Consider the following 20475-nt stretch of genomic DNA (forward strand, 5'->3'; position numbering starts at 1 on the left):
TTAAGCAACAATATGTTAAAAATTAAGCTGACTTATGCACTGCGACCAAAAACATTTCCAGAAGACCTGGAATTGCACTATTTCCATATAGTCCACAATCATGCATTAACATTTTAATATTTTTTTGGTTGTTATGTTTGCAACATGGGCTTACAAATTATAATTACTTATTACACGGGTCTTTTCAACGTTCCGTTCACTTGCATGGGCACTTCACAACTTCCAGCGGTCAATTATTTACTTAGGCGGACTATTTCTTTGCTGATCAACACTATGAATGCTGGTAACAAATACATTGTAAATAAATTGTTTCGTTTTGGCAAGTAGCCGTGTAATAAGCGGGATAATGTATGGAACTTTGCCGGTCAATATCGTAAAATAAGCCCGTTCATGGCGAAGCAAGACACCTCCGCTGCTCGTCGGTGTCCTGTTCGCCCTGTCGGGGCTTATTTTCTCGATAATGACCGGCGTTCTATACATTATCCCTTACATATGTCCCATCTTAAAACACCATTTTCAGAAACTCATTCAAAAATATATTTGCACTGTGAGAAATGTAAAAAACGAGAATATATGGGAATTTTGGAAACATCCACATATCTTAAAGACATGTACTGCGTAGCAATACCATGTGAAGGAGATGCATACAGGCCACTTGCAACAATATTTGAAATATTTTCTTCTCTATTACACACACCATAGGTTTAAAAACTATAAATTGATCCCATTTCAGAACACTGCTTTCTGTAACTAATTTAAACATATTTGCACTAAAAAAATCGGTAGTAATGATTATGCTGCCGCATAGTGCTGTGAATTTTTTTAATAATAATAATACAATTAAAATATACATATACCGTATATATTAATTTTTTTAAAGTGTGTCAATGATTATGCTGCCCCGTGCCGTGCCAAGGGTTGCCGACCCCTGGTCTATGGGTTCTAGCTGATAGGTGTTCATGGTTCTTCATGCTCTAGAACAGTGGATCACAGCCTTTGATTTGAGGTGTACCAGTAAATGTTCATCAAGGCCTTTCTTCTTATACAAACAGTAAAAAACGGATAAATATACATGCAGTGGCTGAGCCAAGAGTGCCAGTGAACCCTTTATCTATATATATATATATATATATATAGGCCTATATATATATATATATATATTCACATGCACACACACACAGACTCACATGGCCAGTGGCAAACAGTGGAAAGAAAGTCAGCAGCCCTGCTTAACCAGTAACCAGTGTGGTTATTTAGTCAACACAACGTTAACTTAAGTGTATTCCTTAAAGCACAGGAATTGAGACTGAACCTCGATTTGAATAAAAATGATTTATTCAGTAATCGTTGATTCATATAAACTCTTCATGTACTTTTAATGACAACAATATTCTTCATTCCTTTACGCATCACGTCTGTCTGCGCTCTGACGTCATCTATTGCCCTCCTCCCGTGACGTCTCTCCTGAAAGTTGTGCAGAAAACCATCATTGACACCCTCCACAAGAAGGGAAAGCCTCAGAAGGTAATTGCAAAAGAAGTTGGATGTTCGCCAAGTGCTGTATCAAAGCACATTAATAGAAAGTTAAGTGGAAGAGCAAAGTGTGGAAGAAAAAGGTGCACAAGCAGCAGGGATGACCGCAGCCTGGAGAGGATTGTGCGCAAAAGGCCTTTCAAAAGTGTTGGAGAGCTTCACAAGGACTGGACTGAGGCTGGGGTGACTGCATCAAAAGCCACCACACACAGACGAATCTGTGAAATGGGCTTTAAATGTCATATTCCTCTTGTCAAGCCGCTCCTGAACAAAAAACAACGTCAGAAGCGTCTTACCTGGGCTAAAGAAAAAAATAACTGATCTGTTGCTCAATGGTCCAAAGTCCTCTTTTCGGAAACCAAGGTCCCAGAGTCTGGAGAAAGATTGGAGAGGCACAGAATGCAAGATGCTTGAAGTCCAGTGTGAAGTTTCCACTGTCTGTTGGTTTGGGGAGCCATGTCATCTGCTGGTGTTGGTCAACTGTGCTTTATTAAGACCGGAGTCAACGCAGCCGTCTTCCAGGACATTTTAGAGCACCTCATGCTTTCTTCAGCGGACCATCTTTATGGGGATGCTGACTTCATTTCCCAGCAGGACTTGGCACCTGCCCACACTGCCAAAACTACAAAAACCTGGTTCAATGACCATGGGATTACTGTCCTTGATTGGCCAGCAAACTCGCCTGACCTGAACCCCATAGAGAATCTATGGGGCATTGCCAAGAGAAAGATGAAAGACACGAGACCGAACAATGCCAAAGAGCTGAAGGCCGCTATTGAAGCACCCTGGTCTTCCATAACACCTCAGCAGTGCCACAGGCTGATAGCATCCATGCCACGCCGCATTAGTAATTCATGCAAAAGGGGCCCAAACCAAGTACTGAGTACATATGCATGATTATACTTTTCATAGGGCCAACATTTCCTTATTTAAAATCCTTTTTTTATTGATTGCATGTAATATTCTAATTTTCTAAGATTTTGAATTTTGGGTTTTCATAAGGTGGAAGCCATAATCTTAAAAATTTTAACAAATAAAGGCTTGGAATATCTCACTTGACATGTAATGAGTCTACATAAAGTATTAGTATGACCTTTTAAGTTGAATTACTGAAATAAATGAACTTTTGCACGATATTCAGATTTTCTGAGTATGACCTGTACACTTTACACTGACTTTTCCTCCAAGCTAGTTCATACAACCGATGGAAAGTTAATGCACATAACGATTGGTTACCAGACATAACAGTAAACATAATTTTTATCGGTTTTGCGGTGGTATCTGAGCATACAAGACTCTTCTCTCTTCCTTTTTAACTATTCCTGAATGTGTCGGGCTGGATTGTCCTGTGTTTCTCTTACGCTTCCTTCAGTACCAGCTCCTGATTCCTGGCTGTTCCAGGTCTGTGTTGTCTCTGTAGTTTCATCCTTCCTCAGGATCTGTCCATGAGCCAGCGGAATCTGGCCCAACCCGTCAGGGCTGGACTGGCCATCGGGCGTACCGGGCAATGCCCGGTGGGCTGACAGGCCTTTTTGGGTCGACGAGGTTTACTTGAGGTTTACTTTTTATTTATTTTTTATTTATTTTTTTAATGGACCCGGCCCGGCCCAGCCATGTCACACAGCTGAGGGCCGAGGTCCGTTCCTTCCCTCTTGGTCGTGCGGGCTGTCAACTTAACCTGAAAGTTCAATAAAACTTTGGCCCAGGCCATAACTCATTATGATTGGTTCTGGGCTGGCCCTGGCCCTATCACACACACAGCAGAGGGCCGAGGTCCCGCCCCTTGGGCCTCGGCTGTCAATCAGTCACGTCACTAACTGACAGAAAAATGGAGAAGAAACGTAAATCAATCTCTCAATCTCTCTCTCAATCTCTCTCTCAATCTCTCTCTCTCTCTCTCTCTCTCTCTCTCTCTCTCTCTCTCTCTCTCTCTCTCTCTCTCTCTCTCTCTCTCTCTCTCTCTCTCTCTCTCTCTCTCTCTCTCTCTCTCTCTCTCTCTCTCTCTCTCTCTCTCTCTCTCTCTCTCTCTCTCTCTCTCTCTCTCTCTCTCTCTCTCTCTCATAATCATAGTGGGCTGCCATGGCCAAAAATGCCAGGGCCATTTTTTGGTCCCAGTCCAGCCCTGCAACCCGTAGAGGGTCAGGAGTAGGCTCGCCATTTTCAGCATTGTCGTGTGTCTGTTGCTCCTTGCTCGGCTGGGTCTGGTCCTAGGGTAGTTGGTCAGCCCCAGGCGTGTCTGCATCTGGCTCCTCCTCACGCTCTTCCCTTGTTTAAGGTTGAGCGGCTTTTGTGCAGTGGTTGAGGTGATACCAGGTGGCACTGCCTTCCACCTGGATGGCTGTTGGTGTTGCGTTGGTGACTTTGTATGGTCCTTCTCTCCTGGGCTGGTTCCACCCCCTCCTGAACTCCCCTTAGGTACACCTGGTCACCTGGCTCCGACTCTCTTGGTGCTCCTACTCCTACTCTGGAATTCAGCCTTTTTCCTGTTGAAATATAAGCCTGTGTATGCCAGTTAGCTGTCCTATATACCGTCTTAATTCCGTTTCCAGCTGTTCTAATGGAGGTCCCTTATGGGGCCCTCGAATGATAGGTGAAGGCATGGGTCGACCCGTAAGCATTTCATGCGGTGTATGATGCGTCGTTCTGTTAGCTTGCATTCGATTGCTCATTAGTGCCAGTGGTAGTGCATCAATCCAATTCAATTTAGATCTTGCACAAATTTTTATGGATTTTTGTCTTGAGCGTCCCATTCACTCTTTCCACCATACCTTATGATTGAGGATGCTAGACGCAAACTAGTCTTTGTTTGACATGCAAATGCTGAATCCCTTGTTTGAGTGTTTTCTGAATAAACGCTGTCCCATTGTCTCACTTCTCTAGTCAGAAACTTAGATTACTGTAGCTGCACTTTGGTCTTTTGATGGGACTGCTTCTACCCATCTGCTGAACCTGTCAATGATATCTAAAATGTACCTTTTACCACCTACACTTTTAATCATGTCAACATAGTCCATGACCAAATGTCTAAGTGGTCATTCAGGTGTGGGAATGTGTCCCAATGGAGTACTGATTATTTTTTCCTACATTGTTTTTTGCACATACCTCACTAATTTAGCTGGTTATCAATCATTGTTTGCAAGTATGGTGAAGAAAAACCTTGTTTTCTAATTCTCCTCAATAATAGCAATGGTTGGTGGAACGACCCTAAAATGGCCATAAAGTAGTTCTGTATATGCAGTGTAAGCTTGTCCAGGCCCTGCAAGTCAGGATGTAGGCTATGAGTCTGAATGATTTTTTAGCTATTGGGCATCCCAGAAATGCACCAGAATACAGGAAATCAAAATTGCCTACCCCGTTCATTACTGCACCCATCCCACAAATTTGATCACCAGCCGCCACGGCAAACAAGGAGTGAAGGGGGACCAATGCTAGGAATCTTCTGACTCTGTCCCCTGAGAATAATGAACTGATGAACTGACTCAAGCATCACTGAGATCTAGACATTTAACCAGGGACCGTTTTAAGTGGATCCTCTTCAACCACGATTGCCTATTGTGATAAAAGCCTAGGTATGAACTAGAAAATAATGGCAGTAGAAAGACAGCAATTAGAAAGTCAAAACAAGAGGTAGTTGGCATTAATGACATGCCAAAAGGTAAGTGAAACTAACACAATCATGTGGGGTTTAATTGCAGTCTATTTCACAAGTAAACTTTGCAGGCTTTTCTAATAGCAAAGGAGGGAATGACAAAGTTGTGGAAATATCGAACGTAACTCCAATATACAATTGTATACAAATGATATAAACCCTGTTTATATAATTAGTCAATTTAAAGTAATTTATATACATTCTCCTTGGACCTAGAGCTACCTTCCGTCCCCTTTAATTGAAAGAAAATGAAATCAAATGTTTTGCAGTCAGAAGTGTCCTAGAACTAAGTCATTCGTCATCACGCAGATATAATTTCTCAAAAATAAAAACATGGCGAATCAAAAGTTGGAAAGCGTTTAATCATGATGAAAAAAAAAAGCAGCACCTGGATACAGGTGTCAAAGCATCCCTTTAAAGGGGTAGTTCAGAATTTTGCACAAAGGGCCTGATTCTCATAATGTTAGAAATAAAACTGACCTTGCGTTAGAAATTAAACTTCTCGCCGGTGTGAGTCTTCATGTGGATCTTCAGCTTGCCTTTCGAACTGAAGCGCTTCGTGCATTGGTCACACCGGTAGGGCTTCTCCCCGGTGTGAGTCCTCATGTGGCTCTTCAGGTGTTCACTTTGACTGAAGCTCTTCGTGCATTGGTCACACCTGTAGGGCTTCTCCCCGGAGTGCGTTCTCATGTGGATCTTCAGACAGGAGCTCTGACTGAAGCTCTTCGTGCATTGGTCACACCTGTAGGGCTTCTCCCCGGTGTGAGTCCTCATGTGTTTCTTCAGTTCGTTTTGCTGACTGAAGCTCTTCGTGCATTGGTCACAGCTGTAGGGCTTCTCCCCGGTGTGAGTCCTCATGTGGCTCTTCAGGCGTTCACTTTGACTGAAGCTCTTCGTGCATTGGTCACACCTGTAGGGCTTCCCCCCAGAGCAAGTCCTCATGTGGATCTTCAGGAAGTCTTCCCGTATGTAGCGCTTCTTGCATTGGTCGCACCCGTACGGCTTCTCGTTTGGTCGGGTCCTCATGTGGACGATCATATTGGTATTGTTGGGAGAAACCTTCCACCAACCATCCACCGCCAGTGGGCCCTCCCCTTTTCCGTAGACGCTCAGGATCCGCAGCTCCCCGTTGTGACTGGCCATGTGGGAGGAGCCAGGGGCGTCCACGCGCAGACTCTCTGAGGCGTCGCCGTGCTGCGTGCTACAGTCTCTGATGTCATTGCCGTCTTCTTCAGAGAGGAAAACAAAGACAGAGAAAGTAATGGTATTAATTAATTATTTGCACAAAGGGATACAGCATGTACTTGCACACACTGTATATTTTGTAAGTATATTTTGACACTTTCTTCCTAACGTCTTTTTGTTTATTATGCATTTCCCTTGTTCCCCTTGGGGGGGTCAAGGGTCAAAGGCTCCAGCTGAAAAGACACCGCTACGTCTCCGCCTTTTAAGGATGTGGGGAGGTCATAAAGACACAACCCAGGTCATCTGTTGTTTCCGATCACCTGCTTTACCAATACTGTAGTTATACTGGGAATCAGAGCAGATTCAGCATTCCTGACACCTGCCATGAAGAAGATGTAAATCATTCTACTATAAACTGTATAGTAGTCCTTGTGTTTTTGCAGGGTGCCGGTCATGATGCTTTTCAAAAGAGGACCAACACAGTTAGAATCGAATACATTCTCAGTTGGTAGGTCAGTTTGCTTGCATGGATGCAATGTGTATTACTAACCTACAGCGGGAATGCCTCTGTCACGTTAAAATTGTACCGGGGGCGAAAATTGTACCGGCCTACGTCATCTGTTGTTTACATCTTGACAACCTGCCTGGTAACAGACGACGCGATCGTCTGTTCCCGGGAAACGGGCGATCGCGTCAAATGACGTAGGAAGGTTCTTGAACATTCGCAAACTTTCATGCTCGTTCATTGCACTCCTTCATTGAGCGTGACAAGACAGAACACTTATTTTACCATTAACATTCATTGGCGTTGCTAACTTTATATTTGTATTGTATTTAATTGTTTAATCGCATTTATGAATGTTCAAGAACCTTCCTACATTTGACGCGATCGCCCGTTTCCCGGCAACAGACGATCGCGTCGTCTTTTGCTATTCGATTAAACAATTAAATACAATACAAATATAAAGTAAAAACAAGTGTTATCTAGCGATCCGTTATCTGTATTATGTTATTTCGTCTTTTGGAAACATGAGCCGAATGTTTTTTGCAACCTGCCCGGCAACAGACGATCGCGTCGTCTGTTACCAGGCAGGTTGTCAAGATGTAAACAACAGATGATGTAGGCCGGTACAATTTTCGCCCCCGGTACAATTTTAACGTGACACTTCCACCAATATCCTCTTCAACCTTGATTGAAATTGTGTCTGGGGTCTCCTGATTTCCACATAAAGAGGGAAACACATTTTCATTTCCTTTCATTTGCACAGAATAGTTGTAAATCCCCCCTTACGATAGACTGGGTTCCCCCAACCTGTTCTGACGGCGATTTGAATTCGCCCCGTAGAAGGGTCTGGAGAAGAGCAATTCATATCTTTCTGCTTCCGATACGTTTTTGGAGAAGCTGTCACACCTAAATTGTGTCAGGGGCAAAACTTGTAGCGCCTACGTAATCTGCGTTCGAAATTTCCAAACCTGCCTGGCAACGGACAATCGCGTCGAACGTTGCCTTGCAACGGATGATCGCGTCGAACGATGACGTAGGAAGGTTCATGAATATTCATAAACATTTGCGCTCATTCATTGAGCGTCACAAGACGAAATAACATTAAGCAGATAACACTTATTTTACAAATGAAATTTATTAGCGTTGCTAACTTTATATTTGCATTGGATGTAATTGTTTAATGGCATTTAGCTAGTAAACTGAGTGTATTAACAAAAGCTAGCTAGACTATGATACACTTTAAAACACTCAATTTACTAGCTATATTCAATACAATACAAAAAAAAAAAGTGTTGGCTGTATTATTTACTGTATTATTATACTGTTATTTCTTCTTTGGCAACATCAGCGCAAACGTTTTTTGAAACCTGCCCAGCAACGGACAATCGTGTCGAACGATGACGTAATGTTTCGAACACGAATTACGTAGGTGGTACCATTTTCGCCCCCGGTACAATTTTGGTGCGACAGCGGCAATCACCAAGTTGGCCTCTCCCCCTGGCACCCTATTGGCTGGTTAAACACAATGACGACAGGGAAGCGACGGCAAGCAGCAATTTGCGTACAGAGTCAGTTGAACTAGGCCCGTTGATCAAGCCTCTTGTGCTGAAGGACCAACGAGTCTGGCAATAGCCAGGCTACACTTACGACCAGGGGCGGACTGGCCGTCGGGCATACCGGGCGTTTGCCCGGTGGGCCGAGGTGCAATATGGGCCGATAGTCCAGATTTTTTATTTTTTATTTTATTTTTATTTTTTATTTTTTATTTTTTTCATATAATGGTCTGACCGGCTGGCCCACGAAAGTAGTTCATCAGCGGCCCTATTGACACTGGGCTGGCCCAATCACATCCCCTGGGCTGACCCAACACCAACCCCTTTCGATTTGGACCTGCCTACATAATGCATTAGGACGGTAAACAAACTCAGCGTGGCCCATGGCCTTGACATTCTTGACACGCGCACGCTAGTCTGTGGCCCATTGGCTGTCTTCTGTACTGACTAGGGGCTCTTCCAATCATATCACAAAACACCCTCTACCTTTAGCTTGGTCGGTGCACAGAAACGCACGTTTCGTGAGAATCCTCCAGTCCAAAATGGAGAGAAAGAGAAAAGGGGGTGCAGAGAAACTGCGAGACAAGAAGAGGCTTGCTCTTCAAGCCAATGCTGCCAAATGTGGCAAAATATCAGAAATGTTTGCCACGGCAGGGCCATCCTCAGCTCCCGTGGATGACAGTGATGCTGGTGGCGATACGATACAACGACCTACGGTAAGCTTACTGATCATGAATTAAAACGTCTCTAAAATATGTTTGACTTAGGACCTATGTTCTATGGCCAAGTTCGTTTGCATTGTAAATACAAGACAAGTCTGTAGCTGTTGCTAGCCCTCAGCCTACTCTACTCTGAAACAGCCAGCCGTTAGCCTACACTCTAATGTTGTGTGTTTGAGTGGTGGGCTAGCCCGTTAGCCTATTGGTGCGCGGTCCAGATACCGAATTATGATAGCCCTATACTCCGTCCAGGGGTATTTTTCGGTAAATCACATTCAATAGTTTAATATTATAAATGAGATTCACACTGTCATAATTTAGCCTTGCACATATCCAGTCTATGGTAGCCTGTGAAGTGCTAATGTTAATGCATTGCGCCCTAACGTCATGCCATGCATTATTCAGAATGTACAGTCCCGTGCGTGAAGTTGACAAGCATTTGCAGTTAAGCATAGCCTCTGTGTACTTTTGAAGTTAAATTGAAAAAATAGTCTAATGGTGGTCGCTGGGACAAAACCAGTTGAAAACCCCTGTGCTAGAGAATAGCTTCTAACGCCAAATGCCAACCCTATGTTTGTGGGATGAGTAGTAGGCTCCCTTTTGACTGGGTAAGTTCACAATTTAGTGGGTACTACTCTTGATACAGTAGAGTAACATCTGATCCATCATTTATTCTCTTCTCTATTCTTTGTCTTTGTCTTCTATTTTTCGTCTTTGTCTTCTATTAAACGCAGGTACACACCCAGTCGGATGAACTCTACCCATTACTGTGATGGACGTGGAGTATACTTTTTTTGTTAATAAATAACACCTTTTGGAAGTGTATAATGCGTCCACTCTCACTGATTGATTTTAACTCATTGCATGGCTTAAGGTATGTGGAAAATAGTTGCACAGTTGGAGTCAGGCTTTTAGCTAGGATTTTTTGTACAGCACTTGATAGTTTTTAGGTAATATTACAATTACACTGATTTATTTATATGTTTAGTAATTTAATACATAATAACAGTGAGTGTAACTGAAACTAGGCAACAAGGTACAAAATTCAAGTAACAACTTTAACAAAAAGAAACAACTTTCTACACAACTTTAAAGTGTATGATGTATATTGTATTGTATTGAATTTAGATTAACTAAGACCACCACCTTAACACACAAACTCTTGTTGAACTCATAAAGTAGTAGGTTCAGTGACGTGCGGTGAGACAGCTGTCTTCTGTAGCTTATGCGAGCCCGTGAATCAATGTTTCGTTGGAATCATGATGTAACGTTGTTGTAGCGGGAATACAGCAATGCTATTTTCTAATTGGCAGGGCATATGTATGATTCTAGACTTCGCTAGGGCACTGAAGCGACTGAAACGGTGAACTTTGATCACATTCAGCCAAGTTAACAGGTAAAACGGGAGAAAAATAGGGCGTCTTTAGGCCGTCCTGCCTAAAAGTAGGGCGTCCCATTTCTTCTTATTTTTTAGTAGACTATAGGGCAGACGCCCTGCTAGCTAAAAGCCTGGTTGGTGTAGACATTCGAGAGACCAAAAAGACTGAAAAGGTGTGTTATCGAATTTAGTGGGCCGGTCTGGTTCAAATTGCCCGGGCCGATTTTTTGTCCCAGTCCGCCCCTGCTTACGACTCATTGAATCATAAAGGAGTGTGCTTTATAAGGGTGTGTGCTGGAGTTGTAGCAGAGGAAGACTCTCATTTGGATGCTGAATAAGAAGATGATTTCCAACCTGCACACTCAGCTCCTCGTGGCAGACCAGCCGCTCGCCGCACTCCAGGCTCTTGGCCACGCTGTGGTCCGCAGACTGCGAGTTCAGGGCCTCCACTTCTGACGCGGTGAAGAGGGTGTCATGGCCGTCCACCGCCAGTGGGCCCTCCCCTTTACCGTAGACGCTCAGAATCTTCAGCTCCTCGCTGTGACTGGACATGTGGGAGGAGCCAGGGCCGCCCACACCCAGACTCTCCGAGGTGGCGCCGCACTGTGTGCTACGGTCTCCAAAGGCATCACAGTCTTCTGCAGAGGGAGAAAAGACAGTAGGTAATTGTCTTAATACACTGTTTGCATAAAAGGAGGAAGTGTGTATTTGTACACATGAAAGAAACTCTTTAAATGTATATAACTTTGACACAGAGGGTTTAAAATGTGTACTGCAGACGAAGATTCAGTTTTCGGGAGAGGGATGTTTCCTCCAGCACCCTCCCCCCTAGACTCAAAGCTCAAGCGAGGGCCAGGTGGAGGACACTGAACGAACACCAGCGCATAATGATCTGAGCACAACATGACATGCGAGACAAGCGCAATTATTCTATTTTGACAATAACAAGTGACAACGTGTCCTTCCCTGTAAGCTGATCAGCTAACATTTATACATTTTGAATTCATTGATGTTTGAGAATAATAAACCACCTCATGTGATATCGGTCATGAAACCCTTCTGGGCTCTTGACTGATTCCATCTTTGAAATACAACTCCCAAGTTTGACTCGTGTTTAACAGGGCGCTGGTCATGATGCTTTTCCAAAGAGGACCAGGCTTTTCAGCACAGTTAGAATCTAGTACATTCTCAGTTGGTAGGTCGTTTGCTTCCATGGATGCAATGTGTATCACTAACCTACAGCGGACATGCCTCCACCAATATCCTCTTCAACCTTGATTGAAATGGTGTCCGGGGTCTGCTGCTTTCCACATAAAGAAGGAAACACACACAAGACATATTCTTTCATTTGCACAGAATAGTTGTCAATCCCCACTAAGGACACATCATGCATTTTTACTCTGCCAAGCCGCTTTGTTCGCGGCTTTGCATGCCCTGCAAATTCATTGTCTTGCCTGTGTAAAACCGAGGGGGTAAAATCCCCCTTCGTCACGGAGCCAGCTTTCTTGGTTCACTGGAGATGGCGGGGCTATGCACGGAGAGTACACGTCTTATCAATAAATTTCATTCTCCGAATGTCTTTTTTCTTTCGATTCACTCATTCTCGCATGCAAGAATAAGTTGACATCTGAGTGTACACTAAAACGCGATTCACTATTTACAAGCGCAAAATAAACAACATATTCTTTATTTGGCTGACCACTTTGCTGACCAAGCATCGTAAGGAAAGTTCTTCTGGTATTTTCTCGTAGATCGCACTCTCTCCCCGTCTTTGTTAAATGCGACTGCATCACCTTCCCCCCCATGACGGTCAGCAGCTTGCAGATATCAGTATCCCTCCAGTTATAACTACTCATGTGGAAATCACTGCGTTGTCTCTGTTGTAGAGACAATGCAGCAACACCTCTACCTAAGTCCCTTCCCTGGAACCGCAAAGCGTTCTAATCACATTTACCGTAATTTTCGGACTGTAAGCCGCGCCTTTTTTTTCCCATTTTTCGATTCTGCGGCTTATATAACGGTGCGGTAATCTATGGATTTTTACATATAACGGCCACTCGGAAAATTAGTATTCGAAACTTAAATCAGTATTCGGAGCTTCGTTGTTTTTTTCCCACGTACGTGACGTTACCAGAGCGAGGGAGGCAAACTATAAGCGTCAGCGACACCAAGCAGAGAAGCGAGAGAGGTGGAGGAAAAATAGATATCTTGTTTCCCTTTACTTTATAACACAACATTAGCGGGAACTCGGGAGGAAAAGTAATACTTTCCCAAATGGGGGTCATCCCTATGTTCCCCGGGTCACATGTTCCCCTGTAGCCATACATACCAGGGGACCCTTTTTGGGAAAAGGGGGGAACATAGGACCCTTTTCTGGGAAAAGGGTCCTATGTTCCCCGCAATCTATCAATCTTTAAAAATATTTAAACTTTGACGCGACATTCGCGTGATGACAGCCAATCGGCGTTCAACAGCGTGGCCACTGAGTGACATGTGTAACGTAACAGCCAATCAGCGTTCAACCGGCCAACTCAGTGCAATGCAGTCCGGGGTGAACTAAAAAAGCAATGTCCAAACATGATCCAGTTTAAAAAAAGGTTAAAAGCAAGGATTTTCAAAAGGTACAGGGATGAGGGACAGAAGTAAGAAGGAAAATATAAAAAAATAAATAATAATAATAATATTAATATATATATGAAATAATATATCAAATATAGTACAAAGAGAGATCATGAGGAATACAGGAAGTATATACAGTATTAAATAAATATTAATTATTGAACTGTGGAAAAGGGGTAGGATTAAATAAGTGTTACACTTCTTCCTACTCCTTTTCAGACATATCAATTGAATGTATGCAATTTTTTTCTTTAGTGAAATAATTGGCACATCGCTTTTGTTTATTGTAGTGTCATGCTTTTTATTTTGTTTGGTGTTATTTGCGATGCTTGATTTGTATTTTGATGTGTCTGAAATAAATGAAATCAATCAATCAATCAAATCAAAACTGCAGCATGGAGGAGAAAGTTATTGTTGCCGTTTGCGACTCCCGGAGCTCTTTATATAATAGTAGGCCTATATAATATTATATAATTGTATAATAATATCACGGCCAAAAGCTCTGTGCGCCTCCGGATGGCCGTAGCGCGGGGAGCTCTCGTAAGGATTGGGCTTCTCGGGGTTTGTTTACCGGCGTATGAATAGACTGCGTCAGGTTCTCCGACGTCTCTCCCTCTTCCACAAAAGGTAAAGACATGCAATGGTAGTTATCTCGGCCGGAATTTGGAAGTAATGGTGGAAAAAGTAACAGACCGGGGAACATAGAACCCTTTTTTGGAAAAAGGGTCCTGGTCACATACATATCGGGGAACATAGGACCCTTTTTGGGAAAAGCGGGGAACATAGGACCCTTTTTTTTAAAAAAGGGTCCTATGTTCCCCAGTCTCATACAAAGAGGGGAACATAGGACCCGGGGAACATAGACACGCTTCCACGAAATGCTAACCTTAGCTTAGTTGTTTGTTTACGTTCGCTGTACAGCGCCGCGCCAATCAACTGTGACTGGCTTGCTGCAGACCGTGAGCGCCTTGGGAATACCCAGGACAATATAATGGATATAATATGGACACATAAGACAATCAATATTTTGTATTTGTTATGGATTTATTCGAAAAATTCCCTGAAAAGTTGCACGTTCCAGGATGAATTGAAAAGCTCCCGTAAGGGCTGAGATGGCAGAGGACAGCTGATTTGGAACGGAACAACAGCTGTTCGCTTTCACAGGGAAAAACTAAGGAACTCCAACCTACTTAGGCCTACTAATTAACGTTCAAAAGCTATTAAATATTCAACAAAATATGCAGATACTGTCAAAATCGGTTCCGGGGAGTATATAGGGATTATTAATGTTGTTTTTGATGGTGTTTTTTTCTGGAACGAGTATTCGAATATTCGCTTGGAAAAACCAACAAGTATTCAAAGCCAGAAAAATGGCATTCGGGCCAGCCCTAATGGTAATTAAACATTAAAACACCTGTGGCTTATAGTCCAGTGCGGCTTATATATGTACACATCATTCAATTTAGCTGCTGCGGCTTATACTCCGGTGCGCCTTATAGTGCGGAAAATACGGTACATGAAAAGCGCCAATATGTGTAGGGTCTGAGAGGGTAAATTGGGGTGCGAAATCAAGCCGGTAAAATTACCACAGTCAGTGTAAACGCGCGGACCATGCAAGGAAAAAGGTGGGCATAATACGGGCATATTTGGCAGCGTTTACTGAATCATAAAGGGGTGCGCTTTCTAAGGGACTCTCTAAATCGACGCCACTTCGACCTGGGCGGGACTTTACGTCCTACGTCACTCGCTATGGGTTTGCATGTGTGCGCGTAGCCGTTTGTCTCAGGGATCTGTGCACGAACTCCCTTGCACTACAGATTACGAGCGTCAGTGTCGTACGCGATGGAGGGTGGGTGACATTCCTACAGTCTGTGATGATAGGCTATATTTCTACAAATGACTTACTATTACCAGCGATTAACATGACGAAACAACACGAACTAAGCTAACATTAGACTACAGCCATACCAGATAACGCCATACCAGCTAACCCTAACTATTTCTATTAAACTGAACCATTTTGCAACAGGCAACTGTGTGTTGGTGCGTCTTATTGCTTCCCACGTCTGCGTCTGCGTCTGCATCTTTCCCACTCCTGGCTAATAGTTTCAGCTTTTGTACTGTATATCAGAAATGATCACCCTGTACCACACTGCTGACTTGATGATGTTTTGTGAGCACTCACGCAAGTTTCCTACTGGAGTCATCAAAACTTTGGACTTTGTACGACCGCTGGACAACTTCTGGGACTATATACTATATATAAGAAATATTGTGTTGCAAAAACACTTTGTGTCTTACCCTTAGCGTTACCCTAACCTTAACCCCAGTAACATTTCTTCATCATAAACTACAAGTTACGCAAAATGGCATACAAACATCCAGTCCAATATGAAAGAAAAAAGCTAGCTTCATTAAGGATTCGAACCCCTTATCCCCGCGTTGATGAGTTGCTCTCTGACCACTAACCCATCAGGTCTTAGTACATGCGATTCAAGAGTTAACCACTTGACAATCTTTAAACTTCGGTTGCCTAGAAATTGTAAAGACAGTGATGTGTGTACATTGTGCGAGTATCCGTCACTCGCGATGTGTGTGCAGTCCAAAATGAAAGAAAAAACCTTGCATCACTAGGGAATCGAACCCCCAATCATCAGTTGGTCGTTGGTAACTGTCAACAAAGAGATCGCATTTTGTTTAACTGCTAACTAACAAACGGGTTTATGCGTTCACTGAACAAAGATTATGGAAATAAAAGACCACTTTTCCATCAGAAAAATCATCAGAACCGTTATTACCAACCCATAGACAGGCTCTTGGCCACGCTGTGGTCCGCAGACAGCGAGTTCAGGGCCTCCACTTCTGACGCGGTGAAGAGGGTGTCATGGCCGCCCACCGTGAGTGGGCCCTCCCCTTTCCCGTAGACGCTCAGGATCTTCAGCTCCCCACTGTGACTGGACATGTGGTAGGAGCCAGGGCCGTCCACACCCAGACTCTCCGAGGTGGCGTCGCGCTGCGTGCTACGGTCTCCAAAGGCATCACTGTCTTCTGCAGAGGGAGAAAAAAAAAGACAAAAAGTAATTGTTTCGGTACACTGTTTGCATAAAAGGAGGAAGTGTGTATTTGTACGTTTGAAACTATTTAAATGTATGTGTATGTACCATTGACACAGAGGGTTTAAAATGTGTACTGCAGACAACGATTCAGAGTTTTGGAGAGGGATGTCTCCTCCAGCACCCTCCCCCCTCGACTCAAAGCTCAAGCTGGAGGACACTGAACGAACACCAGCGCCAAATTATCGGAGCACAACATGAGAGACAAGCCCAATCATTCTATTTTTGACAATAACAAGCGACAACGTGTCCTTTCCTTTAAGCTAATCAGCTAACATTTATACATTTTTAATTCATTGATGATTGATGATTCATTGACAATGATAAACAGCTCATGTGATATCGGTCTTGAAACCCTTCTGGGTTCTTTACTGATTCCATCTTTGAAATACAACTCCCAAGTTTGTCTTGTGTTTTGGCAGGGCGCTGGTCATGATGCTTTTCCAAAGAGGACCAGGCTTTTTAGGTAGGATCTAGCATCAGCCTAGAGTCTATGCAGCCTAGAATCTACTACATCAAAAGTAAATGTACTCAAGGTGGAAAGTACATACCTTTACTTGTGAAGTAAGTCTTTAAGGATAGCCGTGTGGCTACAATATGTGTTTCCAGGTAGTCTGTATGGTAGGCAACTTCCCTTGAGAGAAGAGGCTGAATGTTACCAATTGATGGGCTGGCCTGTGTAGAGACAACAAGGTCAAATTAGTACTCAATGTATTGCTTTAAATGTATTCCAGGTGCAAGTTGTAAGAACATATAAGGTACGCATGTTTAGTTAATTACATTAGCCACATACTTAAAATTAGATCTATGAAGAGATCAAATGATGTTACATTCATTTGTTTGTATATTTCATGCAACTTAAAAGATCATCTCATCATCTCAATACAATTACATCAAGCTCTGCAGAAACCTGTAAATAACCCATTGATTTGAATCAGTTGCGAAGGGGAAAATATGAGTGGGCCCTGGAATGGCAGTCGAACCCGCAACTCACTACCTGTGAACTCGTACCAGATCGATGTATAACATTATGCTGCGTTCCGGGGACATATTTTAGTCCGTAAGTTACGAGCTGTAACAAGGTCATAGATCTGGTAGAGGGTTGTGAAAACACGGGTTACGGGTTGCCTGGAACGCACCATATGTATGATTATCTCCTCATCAGTAAAACGCTAGAACTACTGCGGTCACGTCGCTGGTAAAATACAGCTGTATTAGTTTGTAGTATGGTGACGAGTGTAGTAGAAAATAACCAAATTCTATCACTTCAACTAAATAAGAGCGCTTGAGGAATCGAGGAGTCCTGAGCAAGTATGACAGAAGACTTTATTGTTACCAGTGAATAGTGTTGACTCGTTCGCGAACAAATCAGTTTGAATGAACAAATCTTTAAGACGATCGAACCAAACTGATTCCACTCACTCGTTCGTCTCGTTCGTCTCATTTGACTCGTTCGTTCTCAGACTCGATTCCTCCCAGACCCACTAGTCGCTGACTCGCTGACAGTTTTACCTTTTCATCGGCCCACACGTAAGCTATCTATTATTTATTCACATTGGCCATCTGTTGCATGGACGAATTTGAAGGATACATTGTACATATTTATAATTCGAAATTCGTCCCTGCCTGTATACCAGATACTCTAGGGCAGGCATATCCAAACGGCGGACCGCGTTAAGGGTCCGGACCAAGTGACGGTCCTATCCGTACCCATGACCAATTTAAAATAGTAATAATAAAATAAAAAAAGCATGATTTGGAATGAGAAAATGGCTTGCTCGAAAACAAGGAAAGTTTATCCCGAAAACAGACATTTTAAAGATGAATGGACTGACCAATACATGTTCATTCTCCCGCAAGGCAATACTTCACCTTTGTTGTGTCTTTTATGTGTCGAAACCTAGGCGCTGATAAAAAGCGGGAATATTAAGCGGCACTACGAATCCAAACACAGATCCTTCGAGGAAAAGTATCCCCAGAAGTCAGAAGTAAGAGTGTGGAAAATATCCTAGCTGAGAGCTCAGTATGAGAGGTCTTCACACACTAATTTACAGGCCAGCAACTTGCAAATGAATGCTCACTAAGCTCACTTAAGATTGCATGGATTTTGGGGCAACATCAAAAAAACTTTCAGTGACACGACTGTTGTGAAGGAGTGCTTGAACGCCGCTGCCGATACGTTACTTGAAGGTAAACAAAGGGATGAATTGCGAGAAAAAATAAAGCAAATCCCAATGTGAGCTGCAACGACAACCAGAAAATCTGAAATGTTTTCAGATGACGCACTGTCACAGCTTGATGCGGCTGTTCAGAGTGCCCCATCCTTAGCCATTGATGAGTCTTCAGATGTAATGGATCATGCCCAGCTTTTGGTTTATGTGCGATTGTTTCATCAAGACAAGAAAGAGATCTGTGAGGACCTGTTGGGTCTAACACTACTTGAGACACACACAAGACGAGAAGATATTTATAAGGCTATTAAGGAGATGCTGTCAAAGAGGGAGATTGATCTAACAAAGGTTGTCTCAGTCACTACAGATGGGGTACCTGGTTTGCTTGCTTGAAATGTAGGCCTGGTGTACCTGTTTTGCTTACTTGAAATGAAGGCCTAATGCTCTTTTTGTGTTTATTTGAAGTGTAGGCCTAGTGTTCCTGTTCTGCTTACTTGACATGTAGGCCTTATGCACTTTTTATGTTTACTTGAAATGCAGGCCTAATGTACCTGTTTTGTTTACTTGAAATGTTAATATGGGTTACTTTGTCTTACTAGTTTCATGGTTAAAAGTAAGCTATTTGGAAATGGAAAACAATACATCTGAAATTATAAGGTAATATGCCGTGTTGATTGTATTTGACAAAAGAAGGCTATTAGGACGTGGTAGGTTCGGACCTTTCTTGGAAGGAATTTTTAGTTACTGGACCTTTTTATAGGAGCGTTTTCTTTTTACAGTTTAATAACATTTTTACAACCCGCCAGCTCTCGTTGTAAAGACAAGTCACCATGCCATTCATTTCAATGGGAATAGTGACGGTCTATAATTTCAATATAAAGTGTACACATTTGTAATTTGAAAGTCGTACCAGCCTTAATACCACAGAAACGATAGGGTCTATAGCATATAACCCCGTTTTCCAGTTTAATGCATTTTTCACAATTGACCAGCTCTCATTTTGAAGGCAGTGTTAATTTTGGCATCCATTGTAGATTTTGTCTTGGGCTGCACAGGGTTGTTTATGAGAGCCTAAAACACCCGGGACCCCCACCATCATTGCTAAATCAAGTCTATTATCTTGCTGATATGTTAAACATTCAATAATCAACTACACTCCCAATCCCGCTGTGTTTGGTTAAAGTTATAATGTTGACGATTGAGAATGAGAACGAGGGAGGAGCTGAGTTTGAGAACCGTGCATTCCATGATCGATTCACCGCTACCGGAAACTCGACTGAACGAACAAACGATTCCCGATCGACTCGTCTTGGCGAACAGACCGAAGCGAACTGAATCACGAAAACGAATCAATACAAAATCCCCCACTACCCGTGAACAGGCAGGCACCACAAAGCCTCCGAGTGGTTTGCAAATTCACTGCCGATGTTCTCAACTTCGGCTCCTTATATATCCAATCCTTACATAACATATTGATTTACAGAACATGATTTTTTCCAGGTCAGAGCGTACATTGATCCCAATGCATACAGAACACACGAACAGCGTTGGTGTGTAGTGTGTGCTTGTCAGCACATTTTTCAAAGTGCAGCCGAAGTTTGACGTCTATTTGGATTCCTCTTTGGATTCCTCTTTGGATTCCGTTTTGGATTCCGTTTTGCGGATTGAAATGTCATTTGAATATCGCAACACACAGAGCGTGGCGAAGTGGATTGCAATCACGGGGACGCTATAGCTTTTCAATTTGTATAAAGGATCTCAAAGAATTTGACAAAATGTTATTCTATTTGTATTGTTATAACTTTTGCAAATTTAATTGAGGATTGCATTGTCACTTTGCATGTTAAAATACACTTTGAATAACGTATTTACAAATTACATTATAAAATTGCATCATGAATTGTCAAATGCATAATGTAATTCCAAATTGCATTGCCATTTGAATTTTGCTACATATATGCTTCCATACGACTTCGCCATGTGAAGGTATCTACACCAACAATTACGAAGTTCAGTAGTGAATCTAACTTAACTTATTTAGTTAGTTATT

At 42.8% G+C, this 20475-nt stretch overlaps 1 long non-coding RNA gene across 1 annotated transcript; it reads left to right on the forward strand.

Annotated features, from left to right (window-relative positions):
- The first annotated feature begins 8912 nt into the window (after positions 1-8912).
- LOC132460763 (uncharacterized) lies at positions 8913-10718 on the forward strand. The gene is made up of 2 exons (XR_009526416.1): positions 8913-9141; positions 9879-10718. It is a non-coding gene; the product is annotated as an uncharacterized LOC132460763 (long non-coding RNA).
- The last annotated feature ends 9757 nt before the right edge of the window (positions 10719-20475 follow it).

Source organism: Gadus macrocephalus, chromosome 7, assembly GCF_031168955.1.
Source record: "Gadus macrocephalus chromosome 7, ASM3116895v1".
NCBI classification, from domain to species: Eukaryota; Metazoa; Chordata; class Actinopteri; order Gadiformes; family Gadidae; genus Gadus; species Gadus macrocephalus.